We start from the raw sequence: 21,965 nt of genomic DNA, 5'->3' as shown, positions 1-21,965 counted from the left end.
ATGCTGTTGGTAAACATCTCCTCTGCACAAGGCAGGCAACAGTCACTATGAAAGAGAATAAATCTGGAGGAGTGTGTCACCAACAGACCTGAAACGGAGCTGTGCTTTCCTGAGGTGAAGGCTGCAACATCCTACCCGGGCCATAGCTTAAGGACTGACATTTGGCTGACCCGACACCACGATGGCCCCGAGAAATGAGCTCCTGTTTGCAGCTCCTCCTCTACGCACCCAAGGGACTGGGATTCCACGATGCAAACACGAACTAGGCTTATGGGTCTGCAGGGTGAGGCAGAGGCACAGGGTTGATGGATGCTGCTTTTCACTGTGAATTCAGAAAGCTCTTAGAAAAAGAGCAGTCAAATTGAATTTAAATGCTTTTCATTTGAGATACTGTACTTCAGTCAGCGCCGGGGGCTGATGGCAATTTGTGATTTTAGGAAGTCAGTCGAGCCATGAGCCCAGCTTTTCTGCTAGCATCAAAAACGGTAGCACGATGTTGGCGGAGAGTCTGTCTCATGTTGCCCCAGGTGTCTTTGCTAGGCAGACCACCCTCGTGCCCACATGGCCTCGGCTGTGTGTGAGGACACCATGGACCTCCATCCTAGGAAAGGGACCACATTGAAAGCCCAAGCAAGTGCGTTTGCTAATCCCCTAAACCAAATGCCAAATTAATCTGCCAAATTCCAGTAGAGACAACTTCTGCCTATTGTATGGGTTTCTACTGCTTGTTCTTCTCTCAGGCATTTAGGTAAGAGTGTGTTCCTGGATTCTTTCCTATGTAGTGTCGAGTTTTCAACAAGGGTAAAAGAACATCTGGTCTAGTGTCAGATGGTCCTGGATTATAATACCAGCTCCACACTGACCAGCCATGTCACCTCGGAAAATTATCTAATCCTGTGGTTCTCAAAGTATGGTGCAGGGTTTCCTGAGGGTCCCTGAGATCTTTTTGGGGCTATGCAAAGTCAAAACTATTTTTATAAGAATACTACAATGTCCTTCATCTTTTTCACTCTCATTCAGTCATGAGTGTGCAATGGAGTTTTCCAGAGCCCATGAGACCGGTGACGTGGTCATCATTTTGATGGCCAATGGAATGTGTGCTTGTATATTCTTGTGTTTTAAATGTTTCTGTTTTAATTTCTAATAAGATAAATATTGATAGAAATAATCCACATAACAAAAGCTCTTTAGGATTCTCAGTAAGTTTTAAAAGTGTTCAAGAACCACTGATCTAATCTTTTTGCATCTTTACTTCTGGATGTATTGACAGGCTATTGTGAAGATTAAATTAGATGAAGTATGTGGCATTGGGAGAAATATACCAAAATCTATCCTTCCCTGCTCAAATATAGTCATTATCTCAGGTTGATCTGAGACGTTTAGCTTTACCCTTTATGGGAATGAGTATCATACCTGCTTGGAAATACCCATTGCCCTGTCTCTATAAGGCCAGGCCCTTAGTAGTCTCAGATTAAGTGCTCCAGGGCTGTCCCCTTTTATCCAATTTCCTACCTCAGCCTTCCATGTCTGGCTTCTCTGTGTGTCACTTCTGTAGATATTAGGTGCACTGTACTTTATTGAAGGGTATCTACCTGGTAGGTACCATAAGACCACACTCCAATGGGATAGAGCCAGGGTCTTCCTTGAAATGCATGGTCATTTCTGGCATCAACCATTGCAGGCTGAAGAGGGTTCTCAGGCAGCAGCCAGATATTGGAGAAGAACTCCTCAGTGTCTCTCTGGGTCTCACTCCCTTGGGCCAGGATTGTCAAGATGCAGGATACTTGTGGTGGCTCCCAGAAGTGCAGGAAAGATGGCCCCTGGCACCAGGAGACAGACCAGGCACCTGGCAGAAAGGACTTCCACATTGGCAGGTTTCTTCATACCTATCAATTCCCAAACCCTGCAAATTAACTTCTCAGGGGCTCATTGGTTCTTAAAAAAGGAAAAATCAAACAAACAACACAATCCCCTGTTTCCCCATCCCATCATGTCTGAGATCCCAACACACCAGCATCCTCCCCAAGAGGTCAACTGTGACATCCTGTGTCAGAAGAAATGGAAAGCTTGTGGCAGGACAACCCTCCAGAGACAGCAGGGACAGGGAGGAAGTCTGCATGGGCTGGATATTTCTCAAGTAAGAATATCAGGACTTGCAACTGAGTAGATGATGGGGGTGAGGGAAAGCGAGAAAGGGAGGCTTACCCCAAGGGGCTGGCCTAGAATACAGTCCCAAGGGACAGAGAAGCCACTCGCTGGAATAGAGCACAATGGAAGGGGAGCTGCTGGGCTGGGAGGGGAGAGTTAGAGATTCTGGTCTGGAGTCCAGGCTAGAGATCAGCCTCAAGGTCACAAAACGGCAGCTGGATGCCACAGGGACTGAGCAACATTTCTGAAGCAAGCCCAGCAGAGCTTACAGTAGTAGAGCAACGAAGCTGGCAGGAAAGCAGCGATCAGTCTGTGAGAGTCTCCAGAGTCCCTGTCGCTCATTCTTACTGTTGACTGCCTCTCCTGACACCACTTCTGGCTTTCTGACTTGGTTTTCCCTTTGGCCCTCAGATCTGCTTTTGTACCCCAAAATTCTGGCTCTCTCCCTCTGCTCCCCAGGTTATCCCTCTTCCGAAAGCTGCCCTCCTGAAACCGCCTCAGAGCACCTGGAACATCCACGGCGAACACCCCGGGGCTGGTCCTGCTGTTCAGTGCAGCACGCGGGCCTCATTTGTTGCTTGCTCTCAACATCCCCCCAGGAAATCCTTTCTTCTTCCTTTGCTGAGTCCCTTTATTAGAAAATGAGGGAGGGGCGAGAACACACAGGGAGAGCTCGTAGAACAGAAGAGGGAAGGATCCCAGGAGAAGGAAAACAGTAAGGCAGCCATTAGCACACTTGAACAAACTCTCTTCTTTCTTCTACTGTGTGCTTTTGCAAGCCCTGTTTTCAAGGGAATTATCTTAAATAGCTAATTCAGAGAACGCATGTGTCATTTTGGTACATTTGGATTGGAGCCAGATCTCTCCCCTTCAAAATGATTCAGTTCACCGTAGCAAATGTTATTCCACTCCACATGTAACAACGGAAACAACAACAACAATAACAAAAACATCTGCAACCTGCACAGTGGTTTGCGTCTAATAATCATTTGTATAAACAACCTCTTCTATTTTAAGAATATAGGTGGCCCTTTATAATTCACTTTTGACTGATATTTGTTGTTTACTAAATATTTTATAGGAAGATGAGAAATGATGCCAGGTGGGGCGAACAGTTGGATTAGTTTGGATCACTTACAAGCCTTTGCTGAGTGATGAGTAAACTGAAGGTCCATAGTAGCCAAGTTCCCTCCTAGGTGGTATTACAGCAACAAGGGCATGTTTTATCTGTCAATTCTGACCTAAGTGACAATTAGTAAATTCCTAAAAATGCTACTTGTCCATAATCTACCTGAAATAGATGAAGGAAGTTATACTAGTCAGAATAAGCTAGGTGTTGCTGCAGTGACAAACATTCTGCTGGTCCCAATGGTTTGAATAGCAAATGTTCTTTTAAGATTCATGTTCATTGTTTGTAGTTGGAGGTATTTGCTCGACATCATCTTCACTCAGAGACCCAGGCTAGTCACACAAAAAGGAGAGAGAGAGAATGAAGAATCATTATTCACTCTTAATTCTAGATGGTGTATATATTATTCTGCTCACATTGTATTAATATTAACCCATAAGTCACACCAACTGGCCTTAATTCAACAGGGAATTGAAAATAGAAAACTAAATATTATGACAAGTATAAAATTTGACAGAACATGGATAAAGATGTCTTCGTTTTTGAACTCTATGCTCATCAGCAAGATATTTTGCATGAAGACAAAAGCACAGGGAAAAATAAAATATTGTGACCCCCCCAATGCACATTGAAATTTTGAATTTTGTGGTGTTTAGAAGTAAGATATTTGAAAAAAAATACATATAATCCACATCTTATTTTATCAATGAAATTCAAGCCATTTATATGACTTACCCAGGATCACATAGCTAGCTAGTTAGTAGTCTAGTAGTCTTCGAAATAGTAGCCCCGCAACAGCTGAACTTTAAAATTACAGTCATAAAGTAACAGTTTTCATGAGAAGCATTTTATGTTTACAATCATTAATTAGTGCTTCATTCTATTTGTAAGGAGCTAATTGCCCCTATTCCAATGGGAATAAAGTCAAATCACCACTCAGAGATCCTATGTTCTCTGCTCTCTGCTATAAACCTGGACAACCTTAACAGATAAGCAGTTGCCTGTTACTTTGTCTGTGAGCTTTTCCTTCTAGCAAAGCCTCAGGGTAAAGCCTGAACATATGCTTAAGCATGACATTTGAAGTTAAGTAGAAGGGTTGGCAAATATTAAAGAGACCTAAGAGAGCCTGATCCACTCCAAACAGAGTTCTCCAATAACCATGTGCTCCTAAAATTCCACAGAGGAAATGAAAGCTATGAGAAATTAATTGCAGCACAAAATATCTTGACCATAAACTTTGGCCTAATTAATTTCCCTTCTGAGCTCACTTAACAAACATCAAGCTGGCATGTGTACTTTTCTCACAAGACCTGTTCTGTTGGAATTGTAGACTTATCTCTAAGAATTACAGAGAAACATGAAAAATAATAAAGAAAATCCATGAGAAGAAATGACACCTCTACTCTGAGGTCGGAATGGGTATCTTTTAATTATGTGTCGATAACAGGATTGAACTTTGAGGACTGTACCTGAGAAATAGCCAGTGAGAAATCATCCATGTCCTTAATGAAGACAATCTTGTGTCATCTGGTTGTGATACTCCTTTAAGATGTAGGAGAGCAGAAGGTAAATTAGTAAATCATGGCATCTTTCAAGTTTTATGCTCCAAACATGGTTCCACTGTAGGGCCATGTAGGATGTTCCTCTTGACCATCTATCTGCTTGACGGTCACCTTACCACAGGTACTGTGATGGGATGGCTCACAGCTACCACCCCAAGCTCTGAGAATTAGTAGGTGTTTCTTTAAGTGAAGCCCCACCAAATCTGTTCTTAGCTTTGTCCTCTAAGGGGAAACAGAAAAAAGCTGTTCCTTCTTCTACTACTCTTTCAAATATTTGAAAGCAGTTTTCATGTTTCCATTTGGATTTTTATAACACGTAAAGTGAGCTGGCTACTAAGAACCTTATGTATACCTCAAGTGTGTCAAGGTACTTGAGTAGCCAGACCATGGGTCTGTGCTCTATGCATCTATACAGAGCACGTTCTCTGAGATCACGTGTGCTGCCAGATTGCGGAAGTTGACCTCTACCTGGCGGACTCAGTGTGTGTCCTGGGAAAGACATTTTGGAAAGAGAAAAAGCAAATTTAGAGAACTGAGACCCTACGGGCACAGCCATTGGTAGAAGAACTTTAATCTCCCGGATGTTGCCAGTAGAAGTCAGCCTGCCATAGAATGAGCAGGAAGCTTTGTCCATGCGTTGTTGTTGTTTGTGCTGCTGCTCTTTTGATTGTGTAAGAGCAAGTAAGAAGGCTGACAACCGTAGGGACATAAGTATATTTCTTCTTCTTTAGCTTTTATTTAATAATCGAAAATTGAATGTGAAGTCTGGCTAGACTTGGAAGTAAGTAAGGAAGATATGAAACCCAAAGAACCACAGCAGCCCAAAGATTACAGGATATGAGAACAGACTAGAAGTGGGGTGGGGTGGGGGCGCTATCTTTAGCTGAAGAAGAAATTGTTTGGTGGTTAAGATAAACACAATATCAAATTATGTGAGTTACCTACACTTAGCAGTGGTGATCTTTGTGTTGTCTTGCAATCCCATAGCGAAAGCATTCCATAGATTCTACATTATTCATACTGTAGATAAAAAAAAACAGTAACCATTTGTGTTGGTTCCATCATTTGTCATGGGTAAGATCCCAAAACTCATATGACTCAGCATAAAGTTCTCATCAGGAAATTTCTTCCCATGGATGAACTTGCCACCATGGCCATTATGACAGGTAAATTCTCCAGCCTAGCACATAAACTCTATAATAATTCTGTAAAAGCATAAACCTTATCACAAAATCCTTTCTCTCCATTGCAAAAACCACTGACATTTCCTGCTGACCTTTGGAACTTGGATTAAAACAGCTTGAAAGAGATATATCCTGGGAGCTCCATCAATGTGGATGTGTTGTATTATACTTGGGAGCTGACCACGGCTGGGAGCAGGAGCAGAGTGGACTGGCAGGACTGGTGCTTTGAGTGATGGCATCTGAAAAACAGGACCCGAACACACTTAAAAGGGCAAATTTGAAAGTACATATATAGAAAACTCATATATAGAAAACTCTATATAAGTATGTTGGTGTTTTTATGATTTAAACCACATCTCTCACAAGAGTGAAGGATGTCTTCTATAAAAGTATTTTAAAACATACCAGAGTGGAATTAGGGGTTGAATGTATAAAGCTCAGTACTTTAACTGCTTTCAGAATGTCTTTGCTCTATGGGAGCTGCTAATCTGAACTTTGTCTAATTTACAAGCAAGTAACTTGAGTCACAAAAATGTTGACCACCCTACTTGATCTCTCAGTAGCACTCAAAACTATTGACCTTTCCCTCCTTCTTGAAACATTCACTAAGCATAACTAGGGCCCCATGGAAACGGTGCCATACAATCCTTGTACCTCTCTGGCCACAAGCAGCAGCAGTGTTTCTGTCTGGGGGAGGCTTGCCATTGTGCTACAGCTTTTGGAGAGATACCAGCAAATAAGTAGCAAGACCTTTCCACACATCTATAGAACTTGTGATTTTGATTGATAAACCCTCCCTGGAGCATCCACACCCACAAACAGGTGGTCCCCCAGCCTGAATATCATCTTTATCGGCTTACTTCTCCCTTCCTGTCAGGGAGGGAGACGCCCTAGGACAGTTAAGACACAGCATTCATCTTCCTTGAGGTCAGTTTCCACTTAAGTCATATTTTTCTTTTCTATTCCATATAAGTCATATTTTCCTATTTCTTTGCATGTCTAGTAGTTTAGATTGTATTCTCCACATTGTGGGTATTGTGTTGTAGAGACACTGGATTCTGTTATGTTCCTCCAATGAGTTTTGTTTTTATTGTTGTTTTATTGTTTCATTTTATTTTAATGGGCACTTAGCTTGTTTGTATTTAAACTCCAAAATCTCTGCTCCCAGCAGTGGGTGGCATTTCAGATCTCAGTTTAGTCCTTTTAATTTTAACTGCGATACTTGGATTCTGTCCCATGCGTCCATGGTTGAATGGTCAGCAAGGGAACTGGGATGAGTTTGTAGAGAGAACTTGGGGCTCTCCCTTTCTGGTTCTCACTTTTTCAGAATTCCTCCTCTCTTTGCAGTGGCTGGGGTAGCCCTGAACTCTGTCTTCTAGTTCTTTAAGCTAGTCAGACTGAATTTTAGCAAGTTTTAGCCTACAAACATGATGCTGAGTGAGTGGGGCCTTTGTTCATGTTAAAAGTTATTAAAAAATGGAACACTCACCCAGTGCTGGTCCACTGGTTCTTTCTTCCAAGGGCAAAACCCATTCCAGTTTTCCAGTTTCTGCCTGCTCTCCAGTGCCTTCTATATATATATATACACACACACACACACACACACACATATATATATTTACGCACACACACACATACACACATGTATATAAGTATATATATATACTCTGAATACATACATATATATTGAGTATATATTCATACATACTAAATACATACATATATATGTATATATTCATGTTATAATACATTATTCATATTACTCTTCCTTAGAATTAGCTTCAAGGCAACTCCAAAGTTTGAATCTCTAACTCACAATTTGTCTTACTTGTGTGACTCTGGACAGTTTTCTAAAGTATAAAATCAATATAGCAACCCCTATCTTATAAAATCATTATGAGTCATAAATATAAGAGTGGATGTACCAGTTACATAATAAATGCAAGTTTATTCTCCCCACTTCAGCTCTAAATGAGCACATGGCCAATGGCCAAACACAGACTATTGAGTCTATCAGAATCACTTAAGGAGTTTTTTGTTTGTTTGTTTTTGTTTTTTAGTGGAGTACTGCCAGATTCGCAGAGGAGATTCTGAAGCCAGCCATGGAGCTTGTATTTTTTTTTTTTTAACTGACAGAGTCTCTCTCTGTCACCCAGGCTGGAGTACAGTGGTTTAATCACAGTTTATTGCAACCTCAAACCCCTGGGTTCAAGTGATCCTCCTGCCTCAGCCTCCTGAGTAGCTGGGACTACAGGTATGCACTATGACACCCAGCTAATTTTTTTTTTTTTTTTTTTTTGTAGAGATGGGGGTCTCACTATATTGCCCAGGCTGGTCTCAAACTCCTGCCCCCAAGCAATCCTCCTGCCTTGGCCTCCCGAAGTGCTGGAATTACAGGCATGAGCCACCGAGCCTGGCAGAGCTTGTATTTTTAATGATCTTCGCCATGGAATATTTCTTAGACAGCTCAGCTATTTTTCCAATCAAAATGATGATGATACACTTTTCTTTCCTTCTGCTGAAAATATTCAAGCCTTTCCAGAACAATGGTTACATTCTGAGTGATTTGTTATAGAAGTTCCAGTGTCTATTTAGTGAAAAAAATAAATAAATAAAAACAATATCATAAAACTATTCATAACAACAATAAATGCAGTAGCACATAATTTATTTTTTAAGTTTCTCTCAGGACTGAAATGCAAAGCCATAATAATATGTACAGAAATAACCTGGAGTGTGGAGTACATACACAAAAACTTATTAACAGGAGACAAAACTAATGTACAATTGAGTATGGGAACCAAATTGTAAACAGACCCACAATTTCTTACTTTCCTTACTTACCAGACTGTTTGTTATATACACAGCCCCTTAATGAAGACATAGCCATGAGTTAGGGAATAATGGACTGACTTTGGGTTTGCTTGATAGCCATTGACCATGAGGAATACATGCAAGAGAGTGCCTGTTCCAAGAGTGAGGATTTCCTATAAATTGACTTACTCTTGTTCCTGTTCTCTTGAAAGTCCCATTAATATCTACATAGCTTGGCCACCAATAAGTGGATTAGCAGTGCCTTTCAAAGTGGATTAGTGTTCCTTGTGCATTTAATTAAAGTGGACCTCATTCTATCATCCTTAAGAGCAAAATTATGCAGGGAAAAATTTCTCACGTGCAGACAATGACTACAAATATGTCTCCCCCTTGGGTCCTTTAATGTGATCCATTTGTCTGCAGAGTTCATAATTTCTGCAATAACATACAAATTCTGTGCTGCTTCTCCTGAGAACAGAGGTGCCAGCTCTTCCCTGAGTAGGAAGGAAGCAAGAAGGGTCATATCTCTGACATAATATGGACCACACGTTTTCTCATAAGATCTCAGTTGCAAGTCATTTTATTAAATGGAAAAAATACTAATATGCTTTTCAAGTTGGTAAGCTTGAAAAGGGAGAAGTCAAATCAGGGTATTTCTCGGGCTCATAGATGGACTCAGGTCATTAAGCACATTCTCATCAGAAACCACCGTCTCAGGACTTGTTAGTGTCATAACATCAAAGGAAATCATTTCATACATGGGTTGACTTAATGCTCTGGTCTAAACCTGGGTTTTCATTTTATGTAGCTGATCTTACAATAGCAAATATTAATATTTTAGCCCTGAGTCATTTTATGCCCTGAAATGCACTTTCTACTGGATTTTTTTTTCATAAGGACAATAATAAATGACCACAAAATTTCTACCCTAGTGGTTTGCAACTATTGCTACCCATTAGAATCACCTGGAAAACAATTTTAAAATTGCATGCCTGGGCCTCGATCTCAGAAGTTCTAATTAAATGTGTCTGGAGTGGGGCCCAGGTATAGTATTTTTTTTCAAAGCACCCTCAGTAATTTGGCAGTCAAGGTAGAGAACTACTGTTCCCTCTGATTCTTCTCTGTCTGTCTGGAGTTTGCAAAAGTGAGCCTTTGCAAGTTCCAAGAAGATAAAATCTTTCTTGCCTTTTTGAGTTAATTACTCTAAAGAGTATTTTTACCTAGAATAAAGAGACAATCCATCTGTTGCGTCTGCCTTTGCCTCTACCACTTGGCTTTCAAAATAGCACTGGCCAGTGTGTGGAAAAGGGAGCCAGGAGGCAGAGCACTCTGGAGGGGAGGCCAGGCTTGCCACGTTCTTGCTGCATTTGGGGAGATGCAGGTAACTCAAGGTAAATAACAGAGAAGGAGAGATAGGAATGCAGAATGCTACTGTTCTAATAAGCATCAGAGGAGACGGTGGGTTTGGGGGTGGAGGGGTTGGTTGGGAGGGGACAATCCAACAATAAAGAATGATGGAGTAGATTATGGCTACAGAGTTAAAGACAAGCTGTAGACATTGGTGACCATGCCCACTGGGTGGATTGAGTGGCTGTTTCTCACTTGCGGCTTCTTTGATTGTATTAATAACAGTCAGCAAAGCCCGAGGCATTTCCTTTCTGCCCCAGCTGCCTAGGCACGTGCTGTAAGATGTCACTGTGCTGAGCCTGGGCTTCTCTTTATCATTTACTTATGTCCCCCACCCCAGACACAAAACATTTACCCCAGAGATTAGACTGGTCTCACAGATGCTCTCGATGATATTAATAAATGATGTCATTACCCAATGACACCTGAGAAAGCACCGAGATAACGCAAATGAGACTCATCTCCAACCATGGATGATACCGAGCATCAAATTTACTTCCGAATCAAAGTTTACCAGACACAGCAAGACACTGCCAACCAGTGTTCCCGCAGAAAGGTCAAGACTGTCAACACAATCCCCAAATGTCAGTTTTCTCCTGCGTCAGGATTGTTGTGGTTCAGGTTTCTCATGTGAGTTTTAAGAACGGCCTGATATGCATCGCGTGAACAGAGGAGCCAGTTCAGCTGTGGAGCGTCTCCTTTTCATCCTTTCACCTTTTCCTGCCTTACCTGTGATGACACCTGACATAGCACAGAGATTATGCAAATGAGATTCAATAGGAATCGCTGGTCAGACCTAGGACCAAGTTTATTTTTGATTCAAACTTTATAAGCAATAGCAACACACGACAGTTAGCAAATAAATCACATAGCCAGGTAGCATTTTCTAGAGAGCCATGTCCTATAAATCCATAAATTTAATATTTATTTATAATAAGCAACTGACACAGACTAGGCATGCCTTGCTACAAGTAGCTCACAGAAAAGGACTTTTCCTTATCTTTCTGCTGGTAAATATTGTTTGTGTGTTTTTGTGGGAAGTCTTGTTTCCTAGTGAGTTTGAGTTTGCAAGGGAACTGGCCTGGTTCACCTCTTTCTTTTCCAGGTGTCCCAGGTAAAGGCCCCAAACAGGTGTCAGGCCCGCTGCTAAGCTTTTCCTTTCCAACACTGATCATTTGTCTAAAATGCTCCCATGCCCACTGTCATCTTGACATCACAAGAAACCTCTGGAGCAGTCAGGGCAAGATTCTTCTTCCCTGAGTAGAGAAAAGGGAATTCACACTCAGAAAAATTAAGCGAGGGCTCCAGGACCTTAACGCAGGTTGGGGATAGAGCAACTTGAGAAATTCAGCTCCTGCTTTCTGGACTCCATGCTATACTTTTCCTTGTAGATCATGATTCTTCCTTAAGAACAAGATGTGAGTCACCCTTAGAACATTATATATATATAAAACATTATATATATAATACTTAAAACATTATAATAAATACTTATAATAAAAGCATTTTATTATAAGTATAAATACTATATTTATTTATTATATTATAATATGTAATAAATATTATAGGTATAATAAATACTTATAATAAATACTTAAAACATTATATATAAACATTATATATATAAACATTATATATATATATAAGACATATATATATATAATTGCAGGAGGACTGTTTTAAACAATCACCATTGTATCATGTACTATATGCTCTTGTAACTACTGAGAGCAATAAATCCCAGAGCTCTGAGCTGTGTGGGTGATGGGGGAGCTGACAGATGTTTTTCCAGCCATCGCTTCCAAGGAGAAGGGGGAAGCCCTTGAGGTCGTAATAATAATGATCTATTCCCTTATGCAAACATGACATTTCATCATTTAGCACAGGTAGCATGCTCTTGCCGTGTTCATCTTTGAATCTCTGCTGCCTGGCATAAAGTACCCTGCACCTAGTAGGTGCACGTTAAATACTTTTGTTGGACTAAACCATCTATATTTGGAAAGTCGCCATAAACTTTTGCAATGTGCAGTTCAGAAATTATCTTTATCTTGCACATGGGGGAAGCAATCCTTAAGAAAATTAAATGGCATTTCCACGGTTCACAGCTACTAAGTACCCGAATTAGGGGTTATACCCAGATCTCCATAAAGTCAAAGAAGGTTCCCCTTCCCTCCCTCTGGGCCGTGACTTCTTATCTCTTTTTACAGTGCCAAAGTCAGCATCACTACTCAATAATCTCTTCATTGGTTATGTAACCTTTTGCCTGCAATAATCCCCAGCTTAATTCTTGTTATTCAGGATGCAGACGCTGAAAGAGTTCTGCAGTCAGTGAGGATGCAAGATGAGGAATGAAAACTGGGCACTCAGTGTGAAGGTCCCTGGCCACCAAATACCCACATGCCTTGAACAAGACCCTTAACCTAACAAACCTCCTTTCCCTCAACTATAAAAGACCCAAGTAGAAGGATTTGTTACCATGTTCCCTTTGATTTCTAAAAGTCTCAGATGACTCTCCTGTTGCTACTTTGTTCCCTAGATTTTGCATCTATTTAGGTGGGTCTCCAAACACTGGAATAATATTTTCTCTGCTCATGGGGAGGCAATTTAATTTTACCACCTGTAAGATCCCCCAGGCAAAACACATCCAAGGTTATCCTCTTCTAACACCTTTTGAATTAATCTAGAGATAAACCTCATCTTAACTCAGGGTTGAATCACTTTTGTGCCTTTTAGACTTGTCTCCTTCCAACCCAGAAATTGTGGAGAAGCAGAAGACACACAGACTACAACTTTTACTTCGGGACAAGCCATAATAACCCAGAGCTCCTGTTGACGAAAGAAAACTAGTTTGAAGTTTACCAAAGAGATCCCATAGATATCAAAGTATCATCAAGGAAAGAAGACATAGAGGGACAGGCATGTGAAATGGGGCAAGAGAAAGGAGAAAGCAAGAAACAAGAAAGACAGAAAAGAAAGAGAAGTGGGTTGAATTTGCAAAGCGCTAGCCCATGCTGGGCACGTCACCCACGTTGTTACGTTAGATTGTCACTACCCTGTGAAAAGGGCTGTGTCACGTTTGGCAGTTGAGGAAAATGAGGCTGGGCATAGGGGCCAGGTTGCAGCTCACATCACTCCTGGGAGAGTCAAATGACATCCAGACGTGCAGAAAGTGACAAGAGAAGTTAAGGCAACAGTGAGGACAGGACACTGTGAGATAAAGAGGCCTTCCTGCAGTGAAAACAAAAAAAAATTTCCATACTCTTCCCAACTAAATGAGAGATGTCTGTTGGCCAAACACAGCCAACCGCTGATCTCTGGTAGGTGAAAGCAGGCATAGCGTGGTTCCTCGCATAGCGTGCTCCTGCAAACATGTGCTCCAGCCACTTTGTACTGCGTTTTCCATCAGCAGAGGCCAGTATCAATTTTGTCAAGGTTTATTTTATTTCTGCTCCTGTTCCTGGCAGCCCAGCAAACTCAGCATTTCCACCTTCTGCAAGTGCTCCATCATGAACTTGCCCAGACGTTCAGTTAAGTGATGGGACAGGTGTGAGCACAGGGATTATTTTTCTAGGCCCTTTCAGAACTGGATTATGCATGGCTGGGATAAGAAATTCAGAAAACTTTTAGGGATTTTTGCCCTGTCTACGTACTTCAATCTTTCGGGATACAGGGGGTGGCTCTCCCAGGAGTGCCTTTGCTTAAGGTTATGACTGTCCTACATCGCGAACACAACTGTACACCCCTGGAAAGGAAGACGACACAGACCCAGCCCAGATCTTTACCCAGAAACACTGCAATCAACCCACAACCTTTCCACATCTTTATTATCCAAAAGCACTGGCACTCAGTGACAGGTCCTCTGCTGGTTTAATTTTTCAAAAATGCATGTGACTGAGCAATGTGTATTTACAGGAAAGATTTTTTTTTAGCTAAAAGCCAAACAAGAGCCACTTTCAGATAATTCAAGTGACAAAAACAAACAAAAGCCTGCATAAGAAATTCTGCAGGGATAAAGAAATCGGATTCTATCATAGAATTCTAGTCACCCAAGAGTCCTGGAGTTCTCCCTTCCCCAAATTTAACCACAGTAAGGACTATCTACCTAGAAGCATCATTTATGAATCATTAACTCATGAGTGCATTTATTCTGATCTCTTATAATCATCAGCAAGTCAGAGTAGAGGGAAGAGTCCCTTGGGCATCCTTTGGGATACTTTCCGTGTTCTTTGTCTCAACTACACAGCTCATACTCAAGAGAATCAGTTTTAACATCTAGAAGACAAGGCCAACTGGGCATGCATAGAGAATGAATTTGAGTAGCCCTAAAACCAGCAGAGCCCAACCTAGTTGAGCAATTCCTGCCTAAACATTAACTTTTTGTCTGCAAGTCTAAAAGTTCCAGAGTCCCACCAGGATATAAAAATTCATAGTCATGGGCTCCATATTTTATGCAGTCATCACTGGAAAAGTTGTGGAAGGCACAGTTCTTATAAGAATATTGAGCTTTTATAATACAGGTCTTGCCTTCATCTCTTCCTACAGGCACAGAATAAGAACTGGTTAGTGGGCAGGCACTTTGTTAGAGTTCAAGTATACAAGATAGATATTGATATACAGGCTATATTTTATGCAATCTCCCGACCATTCCCTTCTACTTGATATAAGCAAAAACAATTTGTAACTAAGCCCTTAAATAAAACACAGGCATCATCACTGAATATCTACTATTGCCAAACTTTATATCAGGTCCTTTGCATACATCATTTCATTAAAAAATCAGAGCAATTCTATGAATTCGGGACAATTTAGAATTCCCATCATGCAGATGAGGAAATGAGGCTTAGAGGGGTTAAGTCATTTGTCTGAAGCTAGAATTGATGAGCCAGGATTTCAGTCTGAATCTTTTGGAGTCCAAAGCAATACCTCTCTAGCGCTGCTCATCTATTTTTCCATCACTCTCCTCCCCTCTCCTCTCCAGTCTTAAGAATCCACAATTTCTCAGGCACCCAATGCCAGTGCTGGAGCCATATCACAGCTCCCAAAGTTTACCTCCCCCTAGGAGGATAAGCCAGTCCTTCTGCAACAATGACAGGATCATGACAGTGGTTGCCTGACCTCTAGCTTTGAAAGAACATAAACACAAAGCAATGACCCCTCACTATGGTATATCCCACATGCCAGCACCACATTGTCCTGGAAGACACTTTGGGCATAGAAGAAGCTGCAAACACACCTCCAAGAAAGGTGTTCTTTGGGGGTAATTTCAAGGTGGTAGATCCGTTGACTATTGGATTTAATTTTTGGGAAAAGCCAAATGAAATGCACCTACTGAGAAGTCCTGACAAGTTCATTGCATACTTCCCAAGAGTTGCCACTAAAAGGTTTCTGTGACTTTGGCCAATTCTTGGTCCCATGGGCAAGAAAGTCCTAAAAGTGAAAGCATGAACTTTTCTCCAAGTTTTCCATACATGAACTTCCCCTCTTTGAAAGTGAGAGAAAGAGCAAAAATTCTACAGCAAGATAGGACTGGTTGTAAATCCCAAATCAGAAGCAACTGACTTCATCTCACTAAATTCTTTAGTTTTCCAATTTTCAAATCAAGGCTAACATCTTCAGTTAGGCTTCCCAGGAGCAAATCCCAAGATGAGAATTTATATTATTAAGGAAGTGCTCCCAGGAGAAACTAGAGGTTGGATGGGGGAGGAGGAGGGGAAACAGAGGGAGCTAAGCGCATATGTGATCTCAGGCAAGAGTTCTGCAGAGGGCAGCCCCAGCCTCATGCTACAGGGGAATTCTGGCCTGGGAATTACAGCTCAGAGCTGGCCTTGTCCAAAGGGGCTGGTGCTTTGTATTTCTGTGTCCATCATGGGATGCAGAAAAGGAAGGCAGCTGTAAATTCTGAGGCACTTCCAGCTCTGCAAGCAAGCTCCACCAGTCCAAGGGAAATATTATGAAAAATAACTACAGGTGCTTGCTGTTGAAAGCAAGAGTACACACTCAAGTAAGCCAAGGTGCACAAAACTGGTGAAAGGGACCCAAAGTGATCTGGGTGGAGCACCAACATTGTCCACTACCAATAATAATACCTCTTTTGTGGGTCTATTATTAGCAATTGCGTATATTATATATATATATAGCAGGCACTTGGTAAACAATATGGATTAGTGTTGTTGCTGTCTTACTAACCTCGCCCATAAAATCTTCCCAGAGATAGTCTCCCCATGGTCACACCTGGGGATCCCACTTACTTGGGATGCCCATGCGATGGATTTGCCAGCCAGGGCAGTGCCCACATGCTGGTTTCACATCATTGGCTTTCTCTAGTTGGTGCTGATGTTTTGCCCAGTCTCATGACCATTATCCTTTGGAGGGGGGCTCCTCTTCCAGAGTCAGAAAGGCCCCACTTCCTGCCAGGTGGGCTGTTCCTGAGGGAGGTGGTGGCCCGGGGGCGGGGGCAGGCTTGAGTGTTGATTGCTCTCCCAGCGATGCCACTGGGCCCCCAGCAGGAGCCAGCCCCAATTCCTCCTCTCATTAAATAAATCCTTGGCCTTTTTAAGTTTTGCCCATTCATCTTACTCCCCTAGAGGCAAAGGATTCCTCAGAATGACCCACAGTCCACAAAAGGGTTTCTTTTCCCTTTGTGCCTGAGGTTCTGCCCAAGAGGGCTTCTGCAGCCCCTTCCTCCCTAGGGAGCCTCAGATACCCACAAGGACAATGGGGAAGGGGCTTTAGTCAATTAATCTTCCCTAACAATCAGCCTTTCCCAGGTGCCAGCCAGGCAAGCTCCTCTGAGAAGGAGCCTCCCCCTGTGACTAATCCTCTATGGTAAAAGATCATGCTTTGCTCCAAAGCCACCCTTTCTATATCTCAGTTCACACGAGCTGCATCTTCTCACAATGCCAGACGGCCCCCTTGGCCACGCTACTCCAGGGCCTCCTTCTCTGGGCTGCCATCATCCCTGAAATTAATCTAAGAGAGGCCCCTTTTACAAGAGTGGCAGCAAATATCCGATTCAATTTGCTTTCACCCAAGATTTCCCAGGAGTCATGCCGAATGAGATAATCAATGATGATTATAGGGCTTGGCCTGCCTCACTGAGCCAAAGTGTTAAAAGGAGGGAGAATTTCTGCTTCAGTGCTCACCCAAGCCAGGCACTAATTCAGGCAGATCCATTACTTTTCTTGGCAGCTCTAAACCATATGTGCTGCAATAATCACGCCAGGCAGGTAGAGGCAATCAGTCCTCCTACCTAAGAAAAGAGAATTCATTTTTGCTTCTCCCACTGCCCCAGAACAACAGCAACAGAAATGTATAAAGTATCTGGAGCAAAAATGAGGAGGCTGTTCGAACCAATGATGCTGAAGAGATCTAATTTAGACAGGCTAAACTGTCCTTGTCTCAGCTAAAAAAAACTAGTCAATGCCTTTGCTACTAACCCAATCGAAAGAAAGTATTCGATTACTTGTTTCGGCTGTCTTAACCCTGCAGGGACTTGTTTTCTGCTTGGCTAAAGGCTCTGAAAGACCACAATGTCCAGGAAAGGAAAACACGGACAAATGGCTGAGGGGTCAAAGAAACCCTCCAGATTCCCCACACCCCTTCCTGGCCTCACCCTTTCTTTCGCGCCTCTGCTAGTCTTATGCTGGCCATTTGGGGATGGGGTACTCCTGGGCTATGCACATTTTTACAAAGGCTGCAATTGAAATTATGTGTTAGTTACCTGTTGCTGTGTAACAGATTACCCCAACACTTGGCAACTGGAAACAACAAACATGCATAATCTCACCGTTCCTATGGGTCGGGAGTGCAGGAGCATCCGAGGTGTGTGGCTGTGGCTCAGGGTCCCTCACAGGCTGCAATCAGAGCATCAGCCGGGGATGTGGTCATCTCAGTGATGGCTTGGGGAAGGCCAGCTTCTCAGCTCACTCTCTCACGTGGTGGTGGGCAGGCCTCAGAAGGTCACCTTCCAAGCTCAATGATGTGGGTCTTTCCACACGGCTGCCTTGCAACATGACAGCTGGGTTCTGCCAGAGTAAGCAATAAGCAGCCCAAGAGAGAGTGTGAGAAGGTGCCCAGGATGGAAGCCACAGTTCTTTAATAACCGAAGCTTTAATAACCACATCACTCCTGCCATATTCTATTGGTTAGGAGCAAGTCAATACGTCCCGCCTACACTTACGGGGAGAGGATTACAGGAGGGTGCGAATGCCAGGAGGCAGAGCTATTTGGCTCTATCTTAGAGATGGCTAGGACAGATAGCAGACCTGCTCTCTTGGAGAGATCATCTGAGCACAAAAATGGAGGGATGCTGTCCTGTTAGATGCAGAGCTCTTATGTATCTGAGGCAAACACCAGTGGGCGTTCCATTTTTATAGTGCCAAGAATGTTACATATGACTCCAGGGAAGGGGGAAGGGTATCTGCACAGAATGGGTCTGGATACTCAAGACCAGAGTCAGAGTTGGAAGAACAACCTGCCTTCCTGAAAACTTCTCCAAGGGCAATGGGCTAAGGATATGCATGCTGGGCTAGGTGCTGCCTGGGTACGTTGTCTAGTGCCCATAGTCATCAGCACATGCAGGAACTGCAGGTTAGAACTGCAGAGAGGTCAACAGACAGAGAAGAGACAGAGGACCTGGGTCAGGAAGGCCTTTTCTGGTTGGTGATGTTTTCTATCTTTCTGTGCAAGATGGTTATAGTCATGGCCCAATGAGTCACACCTCCCAGGATCCATGGCCTGGGTGGTCCCCTCCTACACTGACTCCGGGCTTGTCCATGGGACTTGTCTTGGCCAAGTTAACAGCACGTAAGTAGAGGCTTGTTAAAGTGCTTATGAATTGGGGCTTGCCATCTGGGAATGCTGCCCTAAGACCATCATGCCTAAAAGACTCCTGCTGTGAAGAAATTAGGATGAAAGACCACATGCAGAGAAAGTTCCAGCCACCATAGCTGAGCCCAGCCCCCAGTCAGCCTACCAGCTGAATGCAGATACATGAGCAATGCCAGTTGAGACCAGCAGAGGAATCACCCTGCCAACAGACAGAATGTGAAAATAGCAAATCATTTTTATTTTAATCCATTACTTTGTTTATACTGCATAGTTAACTGACATAAAAATTTGTACCTGGAAGTGTGTGCTGCTATGAAAAAAGAAAAGAAACATGTCAAACATGTGGCATTGGCTTTGGCACTTGGCAATGGGCAGAAGCTGATAGAGGAGTAAGGAAACTATTAGTGGAGACTAGAAATGTATTAGGGACACTCCTTTTGAGAGGCTGGAAAAGGGGTGAGACAAGCTCCAGTTTGGGAACTGGAAAACCTTTGCCTGAAGCAATTTGAAAGACATAAAATGTGCTCATGAACTTGTGGATCTGGTTAAGGAGATGACAAGGCAGGACGTTGAAGATGGTGATTGACTTTTTCTAGCTGAACAGGATAAAGTATAAGAGAAAGAGATGAATTAAGAGGACGCTGTTCAGTTTGTGAGCAGAATTTTTTAAAAATATGGAGGGCCTGGCACATGTTGAGTTTGTAAATAAAGCTGTTTTTCAAAATATTTCTAGTTTTTAAACAGATGAAAAAGATTCTCAAAGGGAAAAAAATGACCTCAGAATCACAATCAAATCAAGAGTATAGTTATAAGACCCTCTGAAAAATTAAGGTGGTCTCTAATAGACCCTCTCACCCCCCAAAACCTATAGGTCGGTACCCTGAAAGTCCATCCCAGTAGAGAGAAACATATTTCGAATATAACTGTGGATGTGGTTTTTGTTTAATGGAGTACGAAATAATACATAGAAAACCCAAAATGTTTTCAAAGGACTTGTGGCAGCTTGAACTAAAGGAAACAGAAATTGTTTAAAACAAATAGAGGATGTTGGCCCCCAAAACCTATAGGTCGGAAGCAGCCTGAGAGAGGTCCAAACACAGATCCTCTCTCATGGAAAGAAAAAGGAATTAAAAGAGTAGAACCGAGAGCCTAGAAGGTGAATTTAAGAACCAAAGAAAATAATTGATGAGGGAACTATTTCCTGGGAGCAGAGCCAGGCCTGATCAAAAAATATTCCTTGCTTTGTGGGTAGAAAGCTCTGAAGGCATGTGCCTTGCTAGATTTCAGAACTCCTACGTTCTTCCCACTCTTGCCTTTTTGAATGGGAGTGGGTCTTGCATCATCAGGTTCCTGTCCCTTGAATGTCGGGTGCTTTAAGTTCACAGGTTTCTGGACCAAGAAGAGCTGCTGCATCGGAGAGGTTTTATCTGCATCTAGACCAGACGCAGATCACAAGCTCCAGGATCTTGAGCCTATAACTGGATGAGACATCGGAAGGTCTTGGGACTGGGGTGGGGGTGGGGGGACACAGTTATTTTGCAGCTGATATTAACAACTGTGGTGACATGGAAAACTGTGACAGGTTAAATATTGCTGCAGAATCTCTGTAGCTTCCCCGCTCCGGAGGTTGAGTCTATTCTGATCTTTGCTTCTGGGCTGGGCTTGTGACTTACCTTGCCCAGTAGAAAATAGTGGAAGTGAAATTATATGTGTCCAAGGGTCTAGTCCTCCAGGGGTCTTGCATCTTCCTCTGTCATCCTCTTGGAGCCTGCTGTGATGTCTCTGTAAGGAAGCTGCTCTACTGGGAGATAAGAATCCACGTGAAGGAGCAAGAGAGAGTCCTAGCCAAAAGCACCAACTGCCAGACCGTGAGGAAGGCCATCCTGGGCCTTCCAGCCTCACTGACTCTCCAGCTGGATGTAGTCCCACGAGTGGCCCCAACAAAACTGGTAGAAGATCAACCCAGCCAACTCAAAGGACTATAAGAAGTGATCAAATGTTGCTTCAGGCTTAAATGTAGAGGTGACTTGTTACACAGAAAGAGTAAACCAGTACACTCGCACCACCACCAGAACTGCCAGACCTACCCAGGCAAGCAACAATGAAATCTAGAAAAATCCTGTGGTCCCAGAGGCCCCCAATCCAGAAAGCAGCACCTGCCCAATGTCTGCTCTCTCTCTTTCAGTTATGTCATGGAAATAATGAACAAACATCTATCTGGTGGTTCTTTTACTCCCCAGAAGCAACTGAGCTCAGCCAAAGCAGCTGAATTCCACCACAGACAATTCTTTGACTTAAAATAGATCATCCTAAGAAATCACAAACCAAAGGCCCTTTTCCAAACCAGGGCTTCCTGAGAGCCTAAGGGAAATTGGAATTGTGCAATTCCAGGGGATGGTGCTCAGTACAATGGCTGTAGTGCCATACGATCACCTGCCTGGGTTGCTTTCAAAGGAAATTGCTTTCCATTTCACCAGCAGGTGAGTGGACTGAATCACTTTGGGGCTCAAATGTCCTGGGAGGCCATCAGGCCATCCTTCTGTCGTCCTGAAGGAAGTGCTGTCTGAATAACGTGGGTATCACAAATAAACCCTTATTCATTTTTTCCCTGGGACCAAACTGTCCCCTGCATCAGTATGCAGAGTGAAAATTCACTGAGACGTGAGGGACAGCTCTGTCACCCTGCTGTGTTGCCTGGTAAAATTCCACTAGCCTGTCGAGAGCCAGCCCCAGCGTCCACTGCTCTGGGCAAACATCACTTGCTTTAGTTCCACTCCCCCGTGTGGCAGAACAATAGCTCCATGGACTGCATCCTTACCCTGTCGTGTATCATGACTAACTGTGCCAGGGATGTCTATGCCTCTAACCCACCTACTCAGGCTCACTTTAAGA

The sequence above is a fragment of the Microcebus murinus genome, chromosome 16, assembly GCF_040939455.1.
Source record: "Microcebus murinus isolate Inina chromosome 16, M.murinus_Inina_mat1.0, whole genome shotgun sequence".
Classification (NCBI taxonomy): domain Eukaryota; kingdom Metazoa; phylum Chordata; class Mammalia; order Primates; family Cheirogaleidae; genus Microcebus; species Microcebus murinus.
This window is presented reverse-complemented; position numbering follows the sequence as displayed.